The following is a 27,216-nucleotide window of genomic DNA, read 5'->3' on the forward strand; positions in this document are numbered from 1 at the left end:
CAGGGCTTGCAGCTATCACATCTACATATGCTCTTGTGTGCTTTAGGATTTGGGCGTCAGGAGTGGACTCAGAGCTTTCAAGTCACCACATCCACTCAAGGCTTCAAGCTACCATATCTAATTACTTCTCAGGGCTTTTGAGCCACCACATCTATTTCCTTCTTGAAGGATATTAAATATTGGTTGACTTATGGTAAAATCTTAATATTCTGAAAGTTAGCAAAGTGTCTTAGTATGGCAAGTTGGTGCAGCGTGGGCAGAGTGCATGCGGTCAGAAAACAGCAAAGAAATCACATTCACCAATGTGGCACTTAAATAATATAAGAACTATTTATTAGAAAACTTAATTCTACATACTTAGAGGTAAATATAAGGTTCCTGTTCTAATCTAAATAGCTGGATTGAGAGAGATGATTGAGGCATCCTCCCATCATATTGTAGGCTTGAGGGAGAGAGGAAAAGAAACAGGGAATTACCACCTAGGGACAGGTCAGTGAGATCAAAGGTGGGTGGACAATGAAGAGATTTCCTGTTAGAGTCTCACACAAGTCAGGAGGCATCAAACAGAGAGCTGTTTCCAACACATCTCATGGCTTCAAGCCATCATGTCTAACCACTTCTCAGGGCTTTCGACCCACTAAGTCTACTCCCTTCTCAGGGCTTTTGCCCTGCCACATCTACTACTTTCTCTAGACTTTGAGCTGCCATGTCTACTTACTCCTCAGGGCTTGGAGCCACCATGTCTATATATATCATGGAATGCTAGTATCGGTTTGGGTCTCAGGTACCCTCAGGACACATTGTCCTGGTTTTTTAGCTGGGTTGGCTAAAAAGTCCCCCACTTTCAATTCCTACTTGGACAGATTCTCAGGGACTTTGATTCAGTGTCTGCTAGCATTCTACCCTTGCTTTTTGGGCTGTTCCCCATTGGTAATGATAGAGTATGGAGGCACCTTCTTAGGACAGGTCCTGTAGCTCTGACTCTGTAAATCCAATCTTCACCAAATTTGGAGGAGGGTCAGACAGAGATGTGCTATGAGTCTATTGTCTTTAGGACATTGGGCAGTGTTCAATATATCCCTTAACCTCCTGATCCTCCACTTCATTTTCCCCGAAAACAATTTCCTGGGGTATCTTCTGGGAAGATAAATTCAGTCCTTTCACATTTGGAGGGCGGGTAGAGGAGCATTGACTGGAAATCTAGCATGCTAAAGGGAGGTGTTCTATCACATCATAAACTTCCTGAATTGGTTAGTTTTGTACAAATGTGTTTTTGTTCATGGCAGTCCATAGTCTAGTTTGTGGGTGTGCCATGAGCCATCCTTTCCCAGCTCATGCCCATGCCTACTCGCCTTACCAGATTTTAGAAGCAGTGGATGCCTCATTTATTTATAGTCGTGTCCTAAGCAGTGCTGCACACTTCTAAGTGCATCCTTCAAGTTCATCACTGGGCTAAATTCATCCTCAATCTTAGTTCCTCTCCTAAATTCTGGGCTTGTTCTCTGCTAGGCTTGCACTGTTAGCTGCCTAATTTCTCAAATTCAGATCAATTGCTCTAGAATGTGGCTGACAAAAAGAGTTTTCTGATTAAAAAGCTTGAGGGCTGCAGCTTTAATTTAATTTAGCACCCAGCTGTGACTGTTTCAGTGTCCTTTGCCAAACACTTTACCCATTTAATGCCTGTCTTCAAATAAATTGCTATGTGTAGAATATCAATTCCCATTATTTCTTTATTTTAAAGATTTACATCCCATGCTCATCAGCCAATACCGTATTCCCAAAGCCAAAGATATTCACAAAAGTGCAGGAACGTCATAAAAAAATAAATATACTACAAATCCATTTAGCCACTATAAAAAAATTGACAGAGAACAATTAAAAGACCGAGAAAGAATCATAGCAGAACACTAAAAACCAAGAAGCAGTGCTATATTTTTTCAACTGCTAAAACCAGCAAGCTAATTAAAACAACAAGACAGCCAAGGGTGGAATTCTGAGCAAGCCCATGTAGGACTGGCCTTCCCCACAATTTCAGAGGGTGGCCTCAGCCTACCAAATTAACTTGGGCTCTCATTTACCTTTTTGCTTATGCTAGGTTTCTATTATTTAACCTTTTATTTACTTTAGTTTGACAAAAAATAGAAACATTAAATTTATTTTTTGTTATTTTTAGTGTAATCACAAGATACCCGCATGCTACTAAACATGTAGGGTCCAGAACATGTGACTCTCTCTTTTCTTGAGTTAGAATTCAACAAGGCAGCATAAAATAAAACTAGACCACTTATTGCTTCATTCCCATTCATTAGACCTTTTTTGATTATGTAGTGGGGGCAGGTATGAACTTGGCACCACAGTGTATTATGTTCAGCTTGGGAGTCTCAGAACTAGGCAGGACTCTTTATAATCCCATGTTTCCTTCCATCTGTGTTGTTCATCACCATATGTTTCTTTCCCCCTTTCCTTAATGCTCGGGCTATTTTGATTGCTGTGTCTTTGAATCTCATCACCCTCAACCCCTCCACCACTTGCCAGTGCTCTCACTATTACATCCTGGAGAACCAGCTCTTCCTTCCTCATATCCTCTCCTATTTTATTTCCAGTATCTCCAATGCAACTTTGTCTCCACCTTAAATACTACTATGAATATTTTTTTCTAGCTTTGTCTATCCCTGATTTATCATAAACATTGTTCTCCTTCGGCACAATAATGTGAGTCTGCCTGAGATAGTGATATGTATTTTGAAGCACCAATACTTGAATGAGAGTCATATACGATGTCTCATATCTATGCAGATTTTCATTATCATGTGTTTGTATAGCCAGTCAAAGCACGCAGTTCCAATTTGAGCAAGGGTAACAATATGCATTACCACCCTTGCAGATTCAGGCTTGCATATGAATGCTGCTTTGATGGGTGAGAGGCAGGGGATCAGGAGAAGCTATGGTGATGGAAGGGAGACTGGCATCTCTATGTTAGGTGCTCTCCTCTAGAAAGTGAACTTCATTTCCAACTAGAAGGGGGGACACACACTAGCCCTCGATTTAGTAACACTTCTGGATTGGAGGGTCCAGGTTCTTGTGGCTTGAGCCCAGGACCTAACATCCAGATTAGCTTTGAGTCTTGCCCGGAGCACATGTGGGATGAGGGTTTGAGAAGGCGAGCTGTTCCTTTGTCAGGAGACTTGTTATGGTTGTTGTTAGTCATTGGTTGGGGTGTTTGTTAGGGGAGCTGTCTCTCCTGTGTGACTTGCCATGAAATATGACAGAGGGAAATTACACTACTGGGGAGAGTAGATGCACCAGGGAGGGTGGTGTCATGCAACTTACAAATACTACATATACCATGGATTGTAAGTACCTAGTTAGTAATTGTCTTTTTGTGCATTTTTCTTAGTGCACTTAGACTTGTTATTGGTAATATCACGTCTTTGGATGACATTTTGTTTAAATTCTGTCTTATTTTCTGTTAATAAAATGACCATCAGTGTGACACCAGGGAAGTAGAAAAGTACAATATATTTATGTGTACTTCACACAGAGGTGAACACTATGAACATATAAAATTTTATACTGAATCAGCCTATTTATCTATCTAGGGTAGTATTGTCTGCTGTGACTGGTAGAGACTCTCCAGGGTCTCAAGTATAGTTCTTTCACAACATCTACTATCGGATGCTTTTGACTAGAGATGCCAGAGATTGAACCTGAGACCACCAGCCTACAAAGCATGTGATCTGCCAATGAGCCACAGCCGATCTCCACCACACACCCCAGGAACTTTGTCAGTGAGACCAGAGCCATCAGATAGAGGCGGGACAAGGTTCTCACTGCAACATTCTTCCCAAGTGAACCCTTTGCTTCCCATACATTGGGGCTTCCAGTAGAAGTGAAGTTATCTTGCATAATTGCAGTTTTTTGAAGAGACATGCCTGAAGGAAGGGAAGACAGAATAGAGCTCTTCCACAGAGTAGCACAGAAGGGAAGTAGCAACAGCTGGGACAACAGGGGAAAATAATTTGTGAAAGCACTGGGTTCATCACTGCTTCTGCTGAATAAGGGTACATTCATCCTTATCCATTGTTCCTCTTATCCTTATCCATTGTTCCTCTTAATATTTGTGAAACAGTCCTGGCTGTCTGAGTTGGAATAGGGCCAAAGCTGGCCGCACCCTGATTGGCCTTGCACCTACAGCTCCATCCCTTCCTCCCTTCCTGGACACTAGCCACTTTGCTTTCAGATGCTGCAGGAGCCAGCGTGTGTGAGAGAGAAATGCAGAGACACAGAGAGCCCTGCCAAACCGCCAACCAGCCTAGATTACCTGCTATGGCTCCTGCTGCGAGGGAGAGAGAGACAGAAAGAGATAGAGAGAGCTGCCCAAACGAGCTACAACAGCCTCCTATAGCTCCTGCTGAGTGAGTGAATGAGTGAGTGAGTGAGTGAGTGAGTGAGTGAGTGAGAGAGAGAGAGAGAGAGAGATCTGCACCTACCAGTGTCCCCTGGGTCCTAGTGCCCATTTCATTCCTGGTTGCAATGGGCTTTCTTGCTAGTCTGAATATAAGAGAGGAAACTGTGACCCAAGAAACAACAGTCCAAGTGCCATATTCGAAGAAATTTGCTGAGAGGGAAATCATGAATTTGTTTCCATTATCATTACAACTGTTATCAGTGGCACCAATATCTGGCAAATTACACAAAACATCTCAATAAATAATGGATGGGGAGAGGAGAGACCATTGAAAAGCAAGAGGCGAACTTGCTGAAGCATACAGGTTGGAACTTAATTAGGAAGCTAGTGAGAAATGAAGTACTGAACCTCTAAGAAGTAAGAGAGAAAGCCAAGTAAATTGGAATTGACGCCTCTTTCAGTCTAGTGTTGCCAACAATAGGGGTGGTGGTGGTGGTGAAAGACACCCATGTCTTTGTTTACTTTTATTATTTTGGGATATTTCTATTTTGCTGGCATTCGAAGCATGGGGTCCTGCAGCAAAAGAAGACACCATGTGTTACCTAAATGGCTTGGTTGCCTGGTTTGCCGATACCGAATGAAGGACACAACAGGGAGATTTCAGAAGTACAGAGAATTTTATTGTAATAAAGGCGATCTCAGTCGCAAAAGATGTGAGAATTTTGTTGGTATGGCATTCACAATAACATTTTATACAGTGTGACAAACAGCTTTATAATCAAAAGAGGTCTTTTGATTATAGAATGCATATTTCCTTCATATCTGTATAAGCATATTTTGTCAGGTATAAATATATCTTGCCTTTCTGTGACAAATGAATGGTTTTCTGTAGACTTAGCAAAAACAAGCACCACAAAAATAGTTCCCCAAATCTCCCTACATCAACAATTCCATTTATTCAGCTCTGGTCTCAGACATCTTTTCCCAGACATTGCTAGAAATCTTGCCCTCTTACCCTACTTTGCACAATAACCTTTAACACATTAGTTGAAGTCAAAGTTAAAGTTAGCCTATAAACTCGAGCTGTGCTCTCTTAAATGGCATTAGTCTTGTCAATCTTGCTAACTTGCCTATCATATGCTGTCAGTTATTCTGTGATTTAAACAACAACAACAAAATTCTCAGTCTTCTTATTTTGTCATAGCAATATTAGGTGTTTATTTTTCTCCTATGCACTGTTGCCCATTCGAAGAATAATGAGCATTCTAATTAGTATGGTTATATTCTCAAATTTTAATTATTTCAGTTTCTCTTTATCTTTTCCACTTCAGCCTCATGGCAGAGTACCTGCCTAGCAAGTGAATGTATTGATTTAATTTTATTTAGTTTGATACAATTGCCCTTGGCAAGGCAGCAGTGGAAATAACCAAAGCAGAATATCCACATTCTTCCCAAGCTTCTACCATTCTACTAAATTACTTTCAGTTATTACTAGATCTAGTAATGCACCATTCAGTCATTACTTCAGCTATTATTGTTGGAAGGAAGTTCAGTCTGATTACTTTTTAACATAGGAGAGTTGGGATGTACATTTTGGATATATTAGGGTGTGTGTGTATGTATTCAAAAAATCCTGGAAATATTCAGAATTAACTGGAAATTTCTGGAGCCAGCATTTTAAGGCTTCTTGGACTGTTTTGCATTTAATTTTTGGTATATTTTGGGGGCTTGGTATTGGCTTGCCATATTTGCTTTGATTCTGTCCTTTTAATTTGGTTCCGTTTATCTTGCAACAATATTCTTTGTGTGAGTTGTTTCATGTCAGGGGTGCCCTTTGCAGTGAATTCGTATGTCTGATATTGCCTTGGATTCTCAGGTTATATATTGGCTCAGATTCTCTGATTTTACATTTATGGGGTTTCTACAGGGGTCCTGTTTGTTTTGGCTTGGATGATCCTCCAGCTTGACATTGGTTTGAATTCTTGGATTTGATATTTGTTGTTCGGCTTGCAATATTGACTCATGCTTCTGTTGGGATTCCATAATTCCAACTGGTTATTTGGGCTTGTTGGCTCTGTTTGCTTCAGAAGGCTTTTGTCCAGCAGTTGCTTAGCTTGCTCTTGAGTGTTCACTTACTGTTTGCCATAGAGAGAACTTGGAATCCTACTATAGGAGGATGGCTGATAGTGTTTTGTTCAGAAGGACAGACAACTGGTCATTTTAGTCCAGTTGTCTTGACCTTAGGGGTTATTTCAAGAACAGGCATCAGTTGCAATTTGGGTGAAATATGCTCAAAAACAACTCCCTGGCACACCCCACTGAAAAGTTTCCCCATAGAGAATAATGGAGTCAAATAATATTAAGGGAAAAAAAAAACTCCCCAAATGAATCTGAACACCAAACTGTTATTTAAAAAAACTGTTAATAAAAACTGTTATTTAAAACTTACACTACTGATATGACTCCCTGATATCCAGATCTGGAAAATACCTTTTTTTTTTCTCCTGAGCTGAACATCCCAATAGGAGAGTCAGCATAAAATATACTTGTCTACTATACAGACTTCCCCTACCTTGTTCCATCATCCTGAAGAGAAATAAGAATAATTTACCACAGCCAACAGCACAGCAAGTGGAGGCTTATTTTACTTCTTTTTAGTTTTGGTGTTTTCTCTTCACTATTATTCTAATTAATGTATACATCATGGGCATTCCCACCTACTACAATTGATCCTGGGTATAGAACAAAGTCTTGATAATCTACCCTGTTGTACTAATTTAGATTTAGGTAGGAACCCCCCCCCCATTTTTTTTGTACCTTCATCTATAAAGACCAAGTTATTAATTACAGAAAGAAAAAACCTACAGACTGGAATAGGGGAAGAATGTTGTTCTGCCATCTGTTGGATTGTAATATTGTATTTATTGGGGATTAATTGAAGGGGTATTTATTGAAGTTGTATTGTTATATTTTATTGTTTTTATCAGGTTGTAAGCTGTCTCGCGCCAACTGTGTCGGGAGGGGTGCACCCTAATTGGCCCTGCACCCTGAATGGCCCTATTCCAACTCAGACAGAGGGAGGGCAGGAGCTGTAGGGGCAGAGCCAATCAGGGCGCAGCTGGCTGCACCCTGATTGGCCCTGGCTGTTTCACAATTATTAAGAGGCACCAATTGGATAAAATATGACCCTATCGACCATATCTACCCACCTACTCCTCTCAAAATGGCCAATTATGGGGGTCTGGAAGGGCTGATAAGGGGGGTGCTTCCCAACCATATTCTCCATGATCACCCTTCTTCTGGGGATTTTCAAAGCCTGAAGAATTTTTCAGAGGTTCCTTGATGGCAAAAAAGCTGAGAAAGGCTGGCTTAGTCCTAACTTGGCTGACTATGCTTGTGTTGGCTGTGTAGAGAGAGGTGGGAAGCCCTATGGCTTTCTCAGTTACCACGGCCGTTCTCCACTGAACGGGTTGTTAACTGCCCAGCCAATAAAATTTTGTGCCTTGTCTGAATTTGGAAAAGCATCCATGGACAATAGCATCAATTGCCCCAACAGTCAGGAATGAATTTGGCTGAGTTCATTAAAAAAAAAAAACAAACCCTGAGCAGCTCCTCAAAATATTTAAAAAATGTTGTTTGCAGATATTGCTTACTGTTATTTGTTTGGAATATATGTTTATTACTATGAGCATTTGGATGAGAAATTAAGGGAATAAAATTCTTTGCATTATTCCTTCAGACAGTCTGTCAACGATTAGTTTTGTAGTGTTTATTAAATAGCCTTCACATTTTATCCTTAGAAATGTAAATAATACATTTTTGGCAGAGATATGATGTTGTTATATGTCATATTTGTTTATGATTATATAAATTTATTTGCTTGCTTGTGAGTGTGTGTGTGTTCATTCACATATGTCTGTCTGTCTGTCTGTCTGTCTGTCTAGGGAGTATGTACCAGTGGCAGATGTTACATTACCCAATTTCACTTATATTGACTCTATACAAAATGCATCATGTAAAATTACTCATTTGCTAATATGCCACATTTTTCTTCTGTGTGCTGCATTGCTAAGGACAATGTTGCAATTAGTGCTCAGAAAGAAAGAGGAAGAGATTTCATATCTATCATTTGAGTCTTTTAATACATCTTTGTTATTTGTTCTGCACACATGAAATTCAACTCACTTACTTGGAAAGGGGCAGCTCTGCTTGGGCTTTCTCTGTAAATGTGCAATACATTCTGTATCCCCTTTCAAGACCCTACAAAATGCAGACTGGCTCTTCCATCACTGCCTGAAACATCTTTTTATCTCTTCCCACCCTCATATTTGGGTTTCTTTCTTTCTTTCTTTCTTTCTTTCTTTCTTTCTTTCTTTCTTTCTTTCTTTCTTTCTTTCTTTCTTTCTTTCTTTCTTTCTCAATAGTGATTACATGACCAGATGAAAACTTCAAGGGAACTTGAAAGCTCACTAGTTGCTAAGTGATAATATTATTTATTGATAGTAACATCAGCAGTATTGAGCCAGTCAATGGGAGTGATTAAATAGAAATTAAATTATAAATAAAATTATACAATATATACAGTTATTCCCCCAGAACTAGATATTTCCCCCCTTCCTTAGTTAGCAGTCTCTATCACAGACTGGATTATTAAATCTTGCCTGCTTTCACTTCAGGTATTAGTTCTTGCTGCTATTTCTCAGTCCAAGCTTTAACAAAAGTCTTTGATTGTCAATGACACATGGGGTGAAATGCCATGTTATCCTGTATCTCAGATTACTCTTTTTCCATCAGAAGGGCATTTGCCTATGTCTTCTTCTGGTGATCAGGTCGCTCTTTAAAGAAACAAGGCAGGCTGGATTTGACATAAGTCCATGGGCCAGTATTCACAAGGAATGATATAGGAAGGAAATGAATCTTGATTCAAATAAATGCCTTGACATTTGAAACTTGTGAACATCTCCCCAAATGAAAAAAGTGCAATATGTTTTAATTAAGACCAAGCGAAATATCTCTATACAGTGCATCAATCTTAAATATCTTTTGTGTCTTTTGTCCAGATTTTCTTGACCTAGATCTCTCAGGAGATCCCCATCTCATCCGATCTCAGAAGCCAAGCAAGGCTGGCCCAGGTAAATGTTTGGATGAAAAACCACTAAGAAATTCCAGAGCTGCTTCAAAGAGGAAGGCAATCGCAAAACACCTCTGAGCATCTCCTGCCTCGATAACCCTATGGGGTGCCTTGGCATCCCTATAGGGAAACTGTAAGTTCTCCTAAATTTTATAGCCCATTTCAAATACGGATGCTCAGCTTTTGTAAGTAGCCCCAGATTGTTTCCTGCAATGGTCTGCAAGGTTCTGAATAGATGGACTCACTTTCCATTTGATGTTCAAAGTAATAGTATGTGAATAATACTGGGTCCCAAAGAAGGAGTATGTTAGCTGATTGATACCATCAGCATTCTTAGCTGGCATTTTTATTATTAGAAATCACCTCCTTTCTTGTCCTGGCATATAAAAGTCTCATCAGCTACTTACTGGAGCTTTGTTGAATAAAAGGAAAATGCACTTCTCTAGCTAGGATGATAGAACTCTTCCAGCTCAGAGGCATCTAATTATACTTTATTCAGTGACTTGTACCATTCAAAAAAAGCCCTGCTACAAGGAAAAGACTGAAAATGAAATCTAGATGAAAGCAAAGGAATAATTGGCCAAGATGCACAAAGTGTTAACCACATTTTAGAGGGCTGTAATAGACTAAGATAATGGGAAATCACAGTGAGCTAACATTGATCAAGCATTTCTATGTAGATCTATAACAATATATTGCTTAGACGTTGTACTCTTTGTATGTGCTGGCTCTTTCTAAATGTGACTATAATTAAAAGGACATGTTTAAAAGAGAAGGCTTAAAAAGGAAAGGGACACTTGAACTCAGGGAAGGAAGAGATGGTCTAGAAGGCAGTTTCCTTTAAAATATATGCAAATCACTTAGAAATGAACTTGCACTTGATGAGTTACTGCACATTCAGATTACTTTCAAGGGCAATACAGAGAGGATTTCTATTGAAATACCTAGCCATGCGCCAAGGGAAACTTAGACACAGTAAGTATCATTGACATTAATGGGTTCAAATCTGTCCCTCTTAATAAAACAGTAAGGGGTGTTGGGGTAGGCTCAGTCCAGGATGGGGGGGGGGCAGCAATTGGCCCCTTGGCCCCGGACTGACAAGCAGAGGGGCTAATCGGAAGGTGCCAAGTGCCTTCCAATTTGCCCCTCACCAGGACAGACCAATCTTCCCCTAAGAAGAGTCTCCAGTCTGATTTTCCCTTCATAGATCTGAAGACATGGCTCTGGAAAGCTCATCTGTAACCACTATGCCACAATTCCTAAAGGTCAGTCCTCTCCCACACTCAAACAAACATTTGAAACCACAGGTTATTGACACCCATGCCCTCATTTGCTACCACACCACCACAACCTCCCACACAACACACACATTCAACCCCATGCCCTTACAGACTGGACAACTCCTCCCCTTCCTCTTCCCACTGCCAAGCTCTAGTGCCCATTGTATTCTTGGATACAACAGGCTTTGTCCCTAGTTTGTCATGATTCTCTTATTCTTTTAATCTCAAGGGGATTTAAGAGTGGATTAGAATCTGTGGCTGGATGAATAGCAGGTATTTGTTTCAATGAAATAAAAATGGACCAGACTTGTCCCGTTATTAAGCTAACATATATTTTAGATAGAAACCTATGCTCTTATATGAATGGAAGTATTGTTGCCCAACATTAGAAGTAGAACTTTGAAGAAACCAGTTACAGTAGAGAATCTCCTATACCCCTACATTTCACTTGATAAAGCCAACAGTGAAATGTAGAGAAGTGGGGTTATTTTGGGGAGTAGTAATCTGTCAAGGTTTCTTCAGCACCTGAATGAAATACAAGAAAGGAATATATGGTTTTATTGAGCATTTACCTTTGTAAAAGATTATTTTCCTTAATGTGAAACGTAGCTAAACTTGTTTTGAGATAACAAAAACTGTGTGTATTAATTGTTATCTGCTCTTTAAGAACAGCACCATTTTGTTTATCTCTTCCAAAGCTGGAGTATGCTGGTCCAACCCCCAAATACCTATATTTGTCATAGGAGGGAGAAAAAGTAAGCAAGCCAGCCCCAGACTTACCATGCCAGCATCATTCCTACAAGAGGCTTCTCTCTGCTGCCAGCATCAGAGGCAGCAGAGCCTGCCCCACAGCTGGAAAATGGCGGGCAGGCTCTCTTCTAAAACAGGGGTGGTCAACCTGTGGTCCTCCAGATGTTCATGGACTACAATTACCATGAGCCAGCATTTGCTGCCAGTAAAATGGAGCTCTTCCGCCAGGTTTATGGTTGAGACTGGGTTCTGCGAGGTAGATTGTTGACCCCCCTGGGGGGGTCTGAAGTATACATCATCTCCCCCATTCTCTATTGCCTTGGCAGGTGGGATTAGATTGTGATTGGCTGCCGCCATGTTATGATTTTTAATGTCTTTTAATGGGGTTTTAATTGGGATTTTTAAGACAACTGTTACCCGCCACGAGCTTATCCAGGGAGTGATGGGAAATAAATCAAATAATAATAATAATAATTTTTAAAAAATGAACATCTGGAGGACCACAAGTTGACTACCCCTGTTCTAAAGCACAAGGGGTACTCAAAAACCCACTGCATTGTCTCATGGTCTGTCCACCAGTTGTGAAAAGGGAAACAAATTTTCATTGTATACTTTGGCTGTTTATGAACAGTTCATATCTGTCAGGTTACTTTTACATATTCAAATAATACAATACAGTCCCATCAGCAGTGTATAATGGAAAGAAATGATTCTCCCTCTCAAGGATTAATGTATGTTTTAAATAGCTGGCTTCATTTTGCAGGTGTCCCTGAATGGGATCTGCAGCCTAGAAGCCTTTTATCATCTTCAAGGCCAAAGTATGGAATGGTCTAATAGGGTCTATGTGAGAACTTGTGAGCCATGAAAGGAGGAGGCAAGTCAATACTGGTGAGGTAATTTTCTAGAGCATTCTAGCCAGAATGCTTTCTGATCGGTTCATTATCATTGCCTGATTACATCAAGATTACATCAAGATTCTTTTTGGGTGATACTTTACTAATGAACATGTACTTTTCTAGGTAAAACACTATAATGTTTGCAGTATGTTATCAATATGTACATTTATTGGTAACTCCTAGGGTAAGGAAGATACATTTGAGGAATCTGAAATCAAATGTACCACATTTTCAGAAATAACTTTTTAAAAACCCTCTGGAAGATTCCTCATGCACCAGTTCAAGCACATTAAAAAAAATCTGGAGATAAATTAGAATAAAGAGAAGTTTGGAAACGTCGCTGGATTGTGGCTTCTATGATTCAGTTCACCAAATAGTGGAGTATCACAAGTTTCACAGGTTTTTGATTCAGTCCTCTGCAGCTCCTGATTGGAAAATCCTAAGGAGTCTCAAAGTGGCTTGCAATCACCTACCCATCCTCTCCCCACAACCGACACCCAGTGGGGTAGGTCAGGCTGAGAGATCTTGAGAGAACTGGCCCAAGGTCACCCAGCTGGCTGCATGTGGAGGAGAAGGGAATCAAACCTGGTGCTCCAAATTACAAGCCACCCCTCTTAACCACAACAACAAACTGGCTCCACACTATGATCACTGGGTATCAGATGATCTTTTATGTGGTGAGATGCATTGAGGTCTATAAAATTTTTTGTGCAGCTTAAGACTTTGCATTACTAGGATTCAGGGACAAAGTGATATAGACGACAGTTTGCAGAATCTAATCTGCTTCCTTTCCTTAAACCCAGATGAATCCTTCTCCAAAATGGAAACAGTAATCAGGGTTCACAGCACAGAGATAAAAAATATTGCTGTTTGGGACAGTCAAGTTCATATAATTTCAAACAATAGCTTCATGTCCAAAGCATCAGGGTAGTCTTCCTCCAAGTCCCAAGTTTTTGAAGGTAAACCTGTAAATCGTAATTTTGAAAACAAAAACAAAAACCTTTATCTATTAACATTTCTAAGAGGAAAAAATACAACTTTTTCATGGGAGTACAAATGACCTTCACTCTGGGAGTGATATAAAGCTGCATTTTTCTTCAGGATCAAAGGCATAAAGCACTGCTGTTTCTATAGAAAAAGTTGTTACTTTATTCCAAGTCAGACTTCTAAAATAATGTCTTCTTTGAAGTATGCAATCTTCACACACAGCATCATCCTTCAATTGTCACTTGTGCCTTGACTTATGGAGCAGACTGGGATGAGATCCTTCCCCTTCATATGAATGCCATATCTGTGCGGAGAGAAAATAATTTCAACATGCATCAAAAATGTTGCAGAGCCCCACAATTAGAATATCCACAGGGAAACAGGTTGTAATAGTTCAGCAAGACCCCTCCTCTCTCTTCTCTTTCTGTCCCACAGTTTTCTACACCGTACTCCTTCCATAGAGTTCCGGGATTCTTGTCCAAGGTCTGGGCAGTCCTGCTACAATGGTAGAACTTTTTATTTGAATTACAGGAGAGCATTTTGGTTTGGAATATGATACAACACACCAATGTTGAGTATAGACAAGGCAACAGCTTTATTACCTCCACAGCATGGGAGAAAGAGGGGGAGAGGGAGCCTGTCCTAGCAGTAAATGGACTGCAACAAAACCCACAGAGTCCAAAGGCATCCTGGGGATCCACCCCATTCCCAGCAGATCCCATTGCCTAATGAAGTCACTTCACCTGACAGGAAGTGACCTATGTGGGGGAGCCAATGGGAACCTGCCTCATTTGGCTGCCACCAGGCTGCCTGTCAAAATGAGCTCTTGGTTGTCCAGCCGGGTCAGCCATGCCATCTCTTATGGAGGTCCCGAACTCCAGTGAGTCCAATCATCCACTGGACTTCCTGCCAACAGGATCCATCCCATGCAAAACCACAGCTGTGAGAAAATATTGACTATGAAATGTCCACCTCGAACATTGACACACAGCTATTTCCACATCAACATAGGATGGGTGGGAGGGAAGCTGCTCCATGGTGTCCTGGGGAACAGCCTGCAAACCACATATGTAGTGCCTTTATAGGCGCTGAGGTCCCACCTCCCCTTTCTGACGCTGGCTTTAGGCATTATATAACATGGCAGGGATAAGAAGCCACAGTGAATGGTATCCTTTTTTCTTTCTGAAGGGAATTTGGGAGCAATTAACAAGTGGTTTCCACATTAGAGTCTATAAGAAAAGGCTCACAATGCAGTCCTAGGAACCCTTCCCCAGGAGTAAGCCCCACTGAATAAAATAAGACTTATTTCACATTATTATGTATGTGCTCAGAATTGCCCAGATTATAAATGTAGGAGAATTAGATAGTAAAACTTTTGTGTAAACTGCACATTTGAGGTGGCACTGAATGTTTCTTTGCTTGTAGATAACTAGTGTGTCAGGGAAGAGAATTCAGTCTGGCTTTTCTGGCACCCTGGCCTTCTACATAAGGTAAAGGTAAAGGTATCCCCTGTGCAAGCACCGAGTCATGTCTGACCCTTGGGGTGACGCCCTCCAGCGTTTTCATGGCAGACTCAATACGGGGTGGTTTGCCAGTGCCTTCCCCAGTCATGACCGTTTACCCCCCAGCAGCAAGCTGGGTACTCATTTTACCGACCTCGGAAGGATGGAAGGCTGAGTCAACCTTGAGCCGGCTGCTGGGATCGAACTCCCAACCTCATGAGCAAAGCTTTCAGGTGGCTGCCTTACCACTCTGCGCCACAAGAGGCTCTTAGCCTTCTACATACAAAGTCCTTTTTATTCAAAACTAGACATATACACCTGGAGTGATACCATTATTTATCTGCTGGGGGCATCAAAATACTTAAAATAACTCACCGTCACAAAGCATAAAAGCACAACATGTAAAACAAATTACCAACTGTGGGGAAATAGTACTCACAAGTTCCTTTTTCCTGCTCATATGGGAAGGAAGACGTTACTAGACCCATCTGGACTGTCTTCCTAGCCTGGAGTCTCTTTTTCTATTGCGGTAAATTTTTGCTGCCACTGTGGACTGGCCACTGCTGAGTGATTGAGCATAGGTCTTACCTGCCACATAGCCTGTTGGAGTAGGTGGAGTTGAAACACCTCCTGTCCCAGAATCTTCTTAATACCTCTTGATAGTCCAGCGAGAGAAAAGAGAGCTATTCAGTGATGTGACATCACTTACAGTGCAGAAATGATTTTATCATGTAATTGACTCACTTGAAGAATCACCTAAAATTCTATGGTTTAACTTGCGCTGGGGTAGAAGGTTCAGGGTCCAGCTCTGAAACAGGAAAAAAAAGAACTGTATCCAGGAGTAATTGGGCTGACTTAGAGTCTTAGGGCTCCTCTTACACCTCAAAGGAGACTCCTGGATTTGTTTCAACTACTTCCTTCTACAGTGGTGCTTAGTAGCCCCTTCAACTTTTTGGCCTCTTCACCTGAAAGGGAGTTTGTATTTGATTCATGACAATCATAAGCAAACCCAATGTAGTGAGTGCAGATAAAAATAAAGACAAACAACCCATGGTCTTCTAATTTTTCAAATAACCCCTATGAGGAAATAAATCAGGACAGTTGATTGATCCTTGCAATTTTAAGTATAACAAATGATCTTTTTTTTTTAGTTTCACAGTGTGGGGTTTCTCTTTTTTTGCTCAGCAAGTGGGCTGTGTACATCACCTGGTATGCGGGTCAGTCAACGCCAGGATCTGGTTATCTCATGCTGTGCCAAGGCTTCTTAGAGCTGTAGCCAATAAAGTTTATCATGACTGTTATTTAGGGGGAGGGGAGTTGCCATAAAGGGTTCCCTTGCCTTTACTGCTCTTTCACCCCTCCCCTAGTCTCTGGGTCTGCAACATTTTCTTTGTTTACTACTGGGACTCTAGAGAAATGTGTCTTTAAAATTCAAAAACAAAGGAACATAGCCAATTTGTAATCTAATTGCTGCTGCTGTCCTGTAAACGATTTTTTGGGAGCAAGGTTCATTGGATAATTTAGAGGGGCTTACTTCTTAGTAAATGTGAACAGGACTGGAGATTTCTGCTTCCCAAGTGAATTGACTACAGATGTGGTGGAGTGAAGACCAATTTGTTAATATACCAATTTCTATTTTTTATTTGTTTTGAGCACTTAGGCATAATTCCACATTTGAAAACTCGTTTGGAATTAGCATAGTAAACACTGGTTGACCCTAAGATGTAAATCTTTTTTGGTTTCCTTTATAGGACCGATACTGGTATAAAGATCAAAGGTTGCAGTCCCAGGCATTGTTACTTGAAAGCAAGTCTCAATGAAACTATTTTATTTGTTTGTTGGTTAAAACTTATGTCTTATATCGGGAACTTTCCTGATGTAACATGAATTGTGAAGGACAGATTAGGTTCTGACTCTCCCTAAGAGCAGTCAATGGGAGCTGATGGAATGTTAGTGAGAGAGAGAGACAGATTTGAAATGGCATTTAAGATAGTGGATGAGAGCAAATAGGTAGCTGAGAATGTGTCTGAATGAGTGAGGCTGTGGTGAAGAGCAGCTTAAAGCTAATTAAGGAGTCAGTGCCTAACAAAAGATCCCCTGTGCTGGAACAGGGAGGCAGTTCAAAAGTTGAATGGAAAAGAAACATTGTACTCTCTATCTGCCTTTCTTCAGTGTTATGTTCAAACCACAAATAAACATTAACTCATTGTTTGTTGTAACCCTGTGAACTGGCTGTCTCAGATAAAGAAACCACTCACACATAAGCTAAGATCTTGGTCTACATATAAGTTGGTAATCAAAAGTGTTGTAACTAGGTTCCAGTTCGTACATTTATTCCAAACAAAACTACTTGCTTGAAGGACATAAGCCAAAAAAGGCCAGAAAGTTGTGCTGAACAATTTATTTCCATCATGACAATGAACCTGCTCTTTCTTCACAAGTAGCAAGAGCTGTATTATAACAATTACATTGGAAACCTTATCCCATCCCCCCACAGCCCTGAGCTCACCCCTTCAGACTTCTTTTTGTTCCCAAAACTCAAAGAACACATAAAAAGAACACAATTCCTTGAGGATACCAAAACATCCATTTTGACGTGGTACAAATTAAAGAGCACAGAATCCTTAAGGGAAGGGAGGGAGATAGAAACACCACCTTTAGAAGTATATAGAGGAGTGGAGGATATGTTGAGAAAAAATAGTTTCACATTTTGATATTTTTGTTTAATAAAGGCTTCTACAATTTTGCAGCAATATATTTTGACAAATCTCATACATTACAATATGAATTAATGGTGACAGCATGAACAGAGGTTGAAGCCCATCCCCAATAACTCTGTCTAAGAGAGGGTGATTATAGAAGCAGACTGGGCTACCCTACCTGCAGATGTCTCTGCGAGTGAGAGAGCAAGTCTAAGATAGTCATGGCTCTCTATAAGTTTTAAAAGAGGCTAGAGTGACATGCGATGACTTGCCTACTTGTTCAGGTTACCTACTTGTTCAGGGAGAGAGAGAGAGAGAGAGAGAGAGAGAGAGAGAGAGAGAGAGAGAGAGAGAGAGAGAGAGAGAGAGAGAGAGAGAGAGAGAGAGAGAGAGAGAGAGAGAGAGGAAGAGGCTGTGGAGGGTGGAAGCCATATTGCATCACAGACTTATTGACTCGCAGGAGGGCATTTTGGGCTGGAATACAATGCATCACACCAATGTTGGCATAAACAAGGCCACAGCTTTATTATATCCTCACGGGAGGGTTGGCGCAGCATGAGAGAGGGAGCATTACCTAGCAGTCAACAGACTGTACCACAACTTGCGGAGTCCAGAGCTCTCTAGGGACCCGCACCATTCCCAGCCAGGAGAGCAGATCCCCTTGCCTACTGAAGTCCTCCCTAAGGGAAGTGACCAATACAGGGGAGCCAATGGGCATCCACCTCATTTGGTTGTCCCCAGGCCGCCTGGCAAAATGAACCCCTGGCCTCTCAGCTGGGTAAACCACGCTGGTTTACAAGCCACCTCTTACGGAGGTCCCAACCCCCAGGGAGTCCAATCACACACCAGACTCCCTGCCAACAGGCTCCATCCCATGCGAACCCACAACTGTGACAAAATATTAACAGAGAACATCCACCTCAAACATTGACATAGGGTGGTAAAGTCGTAAGATGCTGCGCGGCGTTCTGGGGAAGAAGCTGGAACCCGCACAGGTGGCACTTTTATAGGCACTGTGGTCCCACCTCTCCGTTTTGCATTCTGCGTGCTGCAAGCACACAGCACGCCAGGGCCACTGGGGCAGTTGCGTCTGCCTCCAACCAGCCCTCCACAGTGTCAACCGGAGGCTGCAGTGAGTCTTTGCTGCACATTGTGGCACAGAACCAATTCCTTCAAATGCTTGTGCTGCTTATGCTACAATAATTATGCTGTCTTTGTTGTCTGGCCAGCAACAGACTAGCAGGGCAATCCTAAACAGAGTTTCACCCTTCTAAGTTACAACTTTCTAAGCAACTGCCACTCTGTGTGTGCTATATCACACACATGAAGCACTTGCTTCTATGCTGCTTCCTATTATGACCAAGTGTTTTCTAACATGAGCAGAAACATGCTCGTTAAAGTCGTATCACAGGTAGCAGCATCTCACAGTACATTTGCAGTCACATTGAATGATACAGTAGAGTGAAACACTGACTTGTATTTCTATTTGACTAATGACCATCAGCTGACCTGCTAACACAGAACATGACCATCTCGCTAAGCCTACAACAAAAGCTTTGCAACACAGCACTCTTGAAGTATTTATATAATGAGCACACAGTAGACCAGGTGTGGCCAAACTGTGGTTCTCCATGTGCCCATGGACTACAGTAACCATGAGTACCTGCTTGCATGGTTATTGTAGTCCATGGACATCTAGAGACACACAGTTTGGCCACCCCTGCAATAGCCTATAGTGTTCTCTATAGGTGCTTGGGGCAGCAAGAAACAACTGGGGGGTGGGGAGAGATATGGCTGTGCTAGTGAGAGCATCAGCAGAGAGAAGAGAGACTCAGCACAGCCAGCTCTGGTAGAAAAATGGAATAAAGACGAAAGCTTTGTTTCAAAGTTCTTCACCCAGAGAAACTTCAGAAAGTGTTTTCTGGTTCTGGGGATTTTATAACTCATCGACTTGACTTGTCGTTAAGTATCCCATTCATTCAGTGTCTGGGACAGCTGCCCTTTTTCTCTGGACTTGTTTGGATCCCCCTGAGAAAACCAAGCCAAAGCCAGGTTCAGCTGCCGCTGAGATTAAGCTTTGACTAAATAGGCGTGGAGTATAATTCACTTCCTCCTTCTGTAATTGTTTTCTTCATCCTTGAATCCTCTGCAATTTATTGTAAAGGTATACAAATTTGGGCTGGTAACGGCTGTCTGCTAACTCTTGATTTAGCAGTCGTTTGTATCACTGCTGCAATGCATTTTAAACAGACAAAGATGTGCCAGGAATGGGGGGAAATCTTTTAATCAATATCTAGGTCTTGGCTTGGGTACCAAACTAAAGCAGTTTCCCTTCTGTTATGATTCATAGAGGAGAAACAGGAAAAGGAGACATATATTGCCAGCTTCACAAACAGTCAGAGCCATTATAGGTATTAAATGACATTGTAATTGGAGTTGTCTTTGCTATAATTGCCAATATAAGCTGAAATTCTAAAACAGTTACCTGTAAGTAAATTCCAATAAATCAAATGGGGATCCTTAATATTCTTGGGCTAGTGCTATTAAAGTTCTAGGTCTACTTAATTCCTTCAGAGGTGTTTGACAAGACAAAAAAAAAATCCTTATAATGTCAGACTTCAGATGGGGGGGGGGGCTTTAGTATAGTTTTTGATTGCCAGGTAGAAAATCACTGATCCAGGGTTCAAATCTGTGTGTTTTATTTGGTTCTGATATTTCAAGACAAGGAATCAATATGAGGATGTGAGGCAGCTGTAGTGATAATGGTACCATATTTGTGCAGGACATAGGCTTTTCTCTAATATAAAGCCCTCTTAAGCTTCAATCAGAATAGACCAAGGGCATTGATTTTACAGATCTCCAAAGTGGGTGCCTCTCAGTGCAAGTGCATTTCTTTCCACTGAGGGGGGAGGGGGGGATGGTAGCACAAAAGGAGAGCGGAAGAAACTGGATTTAAAAAAAGAACCATCCATTGTTTAAAAAAGAATTGTGATCTTACAATGACTGACAGACAATTAAAACATTACCTTTCTGCCTAAAACTCTGCATTCACCAGAACACTATGGTCTCTTGTTTCTTTGAGGCAATTTTCCTTAGTATAGCTCCCTCATCCTGTCTTTGCAATCTTTTATGAGTCATCCAGTTATTGTCAGATACTGGTTTTCACATGCTTTGAAACCATGGATTTCCACCATGGCAACAACACAAAGCAGTGGATCCACACTTCTCGTGTTGAAATATGAGGCGAAGAAAACAATATGTAGAGTTATGTTTTGGGTGACACAACACAAAAGTTCTGAGGATCCATGAGGATACCATAGATCAAATCTTAGCACCATGGCAGTACCGCAGAGATGTTCATTTCTGTGGTGCTAAAAGTGCCCATCCCCATAGCCATGATATGTAACTGGGTAATGATTTTGAGTTTGGGGTGAATGGATGCAAAAACCCTGAGGATCTGGCCTTTGGAACCATGTTTTTACTCTGTGCCATAGCCCTGAAGGTTTGGATCCTTGATTTTTGCGGTGTGTGCTGTGGCTATCGATATAATAGGTGATCTTACATTGAATTTGAGGTGACTGGATGCAAAACCCCTGAGGATCCATGAGGATCTGACCTCTGGAACCATGTTTTTGTCCCGTGGCATTGCCACGAGGCATGGCTCTGTGATTTTTGTGGTGTATGCTATGGCTATTGATAGAATAGGTGTCCTTATGGTGAGTGTTGGGTGACTGGATAAAAAAGCTCTGAGGATCCATGAGGATCTGTGCTTTGGAACCATGTTTTTACCCTGTGGCATGGCCAGGAAAGCAGGGATCTCTGATTTTCTTGTGTATACTGTGGCTATCAATACAAGAAGTGATCTTATCATGAGCTTGGGTTGGCCCAGTGCGAAATCATGAGGATCCATGTATTTTAACCACATTTTTGCCACACTATGATGTGGCATTATGATACTGTGGATGCATGATTTTTGTGGTGCTGCCTATAGTCTAGGACGGGGTAGTCAACCTGTGGTCCTCCAGATGTCCATGGACTACAATTCCCATGAGCCCCAGACAGTTTACTGGCCAGGGCTCATGGGAATTGTAGTCCATGGACATCTGGAGGACCACAGGTTGACTAAACCTAGTCTAGGACACGGTCTACTGAATGAAATTGGTTTTATTTCATTTCAATGTCTGTTTGAAAACATCTAAATCTGGCTTTTACCCACACCCTTCCAAAAGCACTTTATAGAAAAGTAAAGTTGAAATCAGTATTTATTTGTGATTCTTCACCCCACTTCCAGAAAGAAAATTAGGATAGTTTATCCAGAAAAATGTTTCCAGGAATCCCCCCCACTCCCAGAAAGAACAATACATGTCTCTTCAAAGACAAAAAAAAAAAAGACATCTGCCTGCATTCAGCAAGGCTTTGATTCACAGGCAATCAGCAACTGGGGGGGGGGGGGGTTGAATGCCAGCCAGAAATGAGCAGCTGAAGACCCACATGTAATGCTGAAGGTGTTCCTTCTCTCTAAACCCTCCACCTATCCCACAAAATTCTCTCCCTCCAAATAGCTCTCCCACCAATCGCACAAGAACACAATGAGTTCTCACATGGCCTCAGGGAGTATATATGCCATGGCTTTCCTATTCAAACCAAAGGGAGCACTCCTCTTGACGTACAAGGATGCCAATCAAGCTAAACAGGTAATCATTGGAGTAGCCACGGAAACCAAAAGACAACCCTCCCAAGCCCCAGCTATGCCAGAAAAGAGATTTTCACATGGTTCACATGCTCATGTGCGTGCACCGAGGGAAGAAACCCTGCCCCCCCCCAAAGCCCACGAACAAGCACAGAGGAGTAAGAGTCGTATGTAGTCATGTGGTTGTCAAGGGCATGGCCATATGAGCCCAATTTGCGACCCACGAACTACTCCATTTTGTGGGTTTGCACAGACTGGTGGGTTGGCTCATGCCCATCTCTACTCTGGAGTAGCATAGAGAATGCTTAAGTTATAGGGGGACAGATTTTAAATAAAAACTAGGGGGAAACTTCTTAATTATAAGATAAGATAGACTCAATAATGAAACCATTCCTAGGGTAATGGTAAGCTTTCTTTCATTTGCACAGGCTGCACAGGCTGCACAGCTATTTCTCATGAACTAGCTTTGGATTTCCTGCACAGAGGATCAGGTTCGATGGCTTATAAGCTATTTTAAAAAATATATTTGTTTATATATTTGTTGGATCACAGCTTTTTGCTATTCATAGATTTGGCTTGTTTACACATGCTGTACAGTTATATGACATGTAAATGTCAAATGAGGGTGGTTTTGATATGTATCACTGACTTTTGGCCTTTCTACTGGAAGAGCTCCAGTTTTTCTTTTTCTTTTTTAATTCCATGTTTCCTTGCTTCCTTCCTACCTACCTACCTACAGTGTAGAGTCACTGTTTTGTATAACAACCATTTTAATGTACATGTCTCCTTATGACAGGAACACATATTGAAGACTGTTACTTTTCATCCTCATATTATTTTAATCCAGCAAGCTAGACAGTAGGCCTCTAGCTGTAATCCGACATGCCTTTATGCAAGAGTTTATATTAACTTCAACATATTCAAAGGGAAATCAAGATATATTTGAAGAAGGAAAATGTCAGGGGCTGCTGAGAAATCTCCTCAAAGTGAGGCAAGAGGCTATTTCAGAAATGAAGGCATTTAGAGTTTGGTTAAACTGAGAACAGTTTACAGATGGCTCCAATGAGTCATGTCTCTTATAAATTCTAGAATTTCACAATAGAGCCTGTGTCAGCACAACATTCACAAAAAGGCCACCATATGGAAAACTTCTTAGCATTAGACTCTAACCCCAAAATGGCAGCAACCAAAAAAGGAGTGAAAAATAAACTAAGATAAAAACAGAGTACAACTGAGAATGTAATTAATATTGACCACATGTCCCCTTAATGTTGCATGTAAGTAGAAATTATGAAAATGTATAGAAAGAAATATGTGTGCAATAATATTGTTGTATTGTTTTCTGATATGTCCTCCTTACAATTTACTCCCTGATAGCCAAAAAAATGGAGCTGTCATGCTACTTCGATGCATCTGCTCATCCAAACAAAGGCCGCCTAACAAAATTCATCATTTAAAAACCTGCAAGGTCTGTTGTGTAGTACATGTGGGAATCTGTTGTGTAGTACATGTGTTTAAGAAGGTTGATGTAGTTGTAGTATCCAGTCTCTTCTGCCTTGGGTACAGCACCACCCATCACTTCAGATAATATCCTCTGCTGCTTTCCCTGCCATTTTTCTGTCTTTCCCTGCCCTCCTCTAAGTGACAACCTTTCAAATACTTAAAGACAACAATCATGTCCCCTTTCAACCTCCTCTTCTCCAGGCTGAACATTCCCAAGTCCTCAGCCTTTCCTTCTAGTGCTTGGCCTCCAGGTCCCAGATCATTTTTGTCACTCTCCTTTGAACTTTTTGTTCATGTCCTTTTTGGAGTGAGTCCTTCAGAACTGCACATAGTACTCCAGGTGGTATACAGTGCGGTATACAGTGGAACTATGACATCTTGTGATTTTGATGTGATGCCTCTGTTAGCAAGCCCCAAGGTAAGCCATCAAGTATAGATGCATTGTTCTCCTTCCTAGACTTTTTTTTTTGTGGGGGGGAGGGGGAGAATTGTCAGGATCAGTGCCTGTTCCTGCCATAAGTTGACATGGGCTTCTCCATGTTTGTTTGCTCTGCCTTTTGCCTTTCTTTTCCTGGGGCCGCTTTGTAACCCAAGGCCCATATATTATGCTTGCATGCCTGAAATCGAAACTGTTTTGTTGCATCCTGCTATCTCAGGGAGCTGTGAATTATTTGTCTTTTGGACCTGCCGGCTGGGTCTGCCTTTTGTAACCATAACATCTTATCTTGTCCGGAGACGACCAAGGACGTGCGAGAAGTAACACTATGGTTTATGGCACCTGGTGCCCCCTCTCCCCCTTCCCTGGGAACTTTCAAGTTTTGGGCGGGAGAACACTATTGAAAAGGGGAGGCAAATGTGGTCTCAGGCAGATTTGACTTTCTTAGCTTAGGTGTAACTTCTCAATAAACGCTTACTTTAATAAAGAAGCTTGTTGTGGGTTCTTGCAACGCTTGACAAGAATACTGGACATTTAAGTACATTTGAGACTTATGTACCCTGCTCCAGCTGATGAAATGGTTGTTGGTATTTTTTGAGCCTGAAAAGGAAGGAGAACACTGTTCTTATATTAAAGCAGTTTGTCGATTTCTAGTTTTTGCTCAGATATGAAAGATTTTTATAGAATGTGCACATAGACATGTTTGTAAATAAGAGTCTTGAAAATTATTGTGAAAGAGAATAATCATGTGAAGGACTTTGTTACATTACTTCCTCAACTGAGAAAAATGGGTGAATGCCAGAAAATGGAAGTATGTGTTAAAGGTGAAGAATTAACTGGTAGCAGATAGAATAAATGTTTCGTAGTTTAGAAAACCTTCAGAATCATAAACGTAAGAGAATGTTAAATAGGGATGGGCATGAACCAAACCACAAAGCAAAATTCCTCACAAATTTTGCCCTGTTAATGGGCTGCACACCAAAGTTTGTGATCGGTTTACCATCGGGAACTTACACACACTTTTAAAGCAGTTGGTGGATAGAGCAGAAAGCTTTTATACCAATTAAATTACATTTTCTCTGGGCTGGGCCATCAGGCCTTTAGTTAATTATTTTGTTTTCAGCTGCAATTTATTTGCCAGACATTTTGCCCTCTGAATATTTTCTAGGTGCTATCAAACTTGTAACTGTTTTAACATTGATCCTTATGATATGGTTGTATTTCAATATGTTGTGAGTCACCCTAAGTCCTGAATTGCAGGAGAGGGATGAGACAAAAATCTTAAAATAAAATTAAAAAGAAAACAAACCAAAATTATTTCTTCCTTAGAATATAAGAAGAATCTGAAACCCGAATTCTGAGATTTTTGAAACTTTTAATGTCTCTATAATTTCATTTCTGGTCTAGTTATAACATAGATTATTAGAGAATATGAAGAGCGCTTTATATTTTTGTGTGGTTTCAGATTTACTGTAAGTTGAGAGCTTCCGAGAAACAAATAAGTCAGAAGCTGACACTATTCTACATTTCCATAATGATCATTAGCTTTACAAAGCTGAAAGATTTTTACAACTGAAATAAAATATGTTTTATCATTTTTGGTTGAAGGTCACTACCTGGAATGACCTAAGACTAGTACATGTTGTATAAGAACATATTTTGCTCCTGGCTTTTAGTGATATTTACGGATTTTATGAGCTGCAAGCTCCTTGTGTCCTGCTTGAAAACATTTTTTTTTTGGTGTGTTTTATAGTCACAAAGTTATTCAGAGTAATTTAGACAGGGACTTTATGGAATTTGTTTCCCAAATGTCTGCCACATGTTGCTTTGGTCCATTAAATTTCCTGCAAAGTTTCACAATACTTCAAAGAATCCTTGAGGAAAGTTGCAGATGTTAAATATTTTAAAGAAATTTTGCCAATGTGGTATCCTTCCTTTCAAAAGGCATGCATAGAAATGCAGTTTCATCCAGGACCTGCCCTCACAATTGTATTGCACAAGATGGACAAAAGTAGTATGTCAACCAAATTCTTCTCTAATGTCATAGTCAATGTAAAGTCAGCCTTTTCAGGTAAGTCTTTGATGAACATTTTTGGTTTGGTTTGTTGATTATAGGATTATATGGCACCCTGGCTCTGTTCTGGCTTTCAGATGAAAAGCAGGATCTGATTACTGCTTGGAAAGTGCCCAGTATATTGCAGACTCGTATCCAAAACATGTTGATTGTTTTTCCTCGGTAGGTTTTCGTATCATCCTTTTTCATACATCAACACAGGATTGCAATAAAAGCTTTTGGGCTATAAGACTGGAACCTTATGCCCAGTGGCTCAGAGGGAAGCAAGGGACTGCAACTCACATGCTCTACCTTTGATAGTATATGTCTTTGCTCCCAAGCCTCAGAAGGAAGACTTGATGGAGTTTAATGCATTTAGTATTTCATACATGAACTGGAATTTATTTGCATTTCTGTTCATTGCCAGATACCCAACAGCCCTGAGGCCCTTTGTGGACATGTTGGTTAATGCACTTTCAGTGTGCTTTTGCATCTCGATTGACCTGTGTGAAACATGAAAATCTACTTCTAAAGTGCATTGAAAGTGTATTATCCAACATGCAAATTTGCATATGTTTACTCATAAATTCCAGCACGTTTCAGCTGGGCTTCCTTCCAAGTCAGCATACATAGGTTTACAGGCTATAATTCCTTAGTCAGTTAGTTTTTGATTCTATACTACCAAAGGACCATGTAGTCCAGACATGAAAATTACCTAATAGTACCCCTGTGTCCCCAGAACTGCACAATGTATTCCTGTAAATTGGACTAAAAGAATGGAAACTCCCAAGCTCATCAAATGAGGTTCATGATAGACAAGGGATTTTAACTGATGCCCCAGTCATAATTCAACATAAATCAGAAATCTGCTCTTAGTC

At 40.9% G+C, this 27,216-nt stretch overlaps 1 long non-coding RNA gene across 1 annotated transcript; it reads right to left on the bottom strand.

Annotated features, from left to right (window-relative positions):
- Positions 1 to 13,173: 13,173 nt before the first annotated feature.
- On the bottom strand, positions 13,174 to 16,472 carry LOC143844252 (uncharacterized). The gene is made up of 4 exons (XR_013233894.1): positions 16,161 to 16,472; positions 15,699 to 15,762; positions 15,543 to 15,609; positions 13,174 to 13,756 (listed from the first exon to the last, which is right to left on the bottom strand). It is a non-coding gene; the product is annotated as an uncharacterized LOC143844252 (long non-coding RNA).
- Positions 16,473 to 27,216: the final 10,744 nt, after the last annotated feature.

This window comes from Paroedura picta, chromosome 9, assembly GCF_049243985.1.
Source record: "Paroedura picta isolate Pp20150507F chromosome 9, Ppicta_v3.0, whole genome shotgun sequence".
Classification (NCBI taxonomy): Eukaryota; Metazoa; Chordata; class Lepidosauria; order Squamata; family Gekkonidae; genus Paroedura; species Paroedura picta.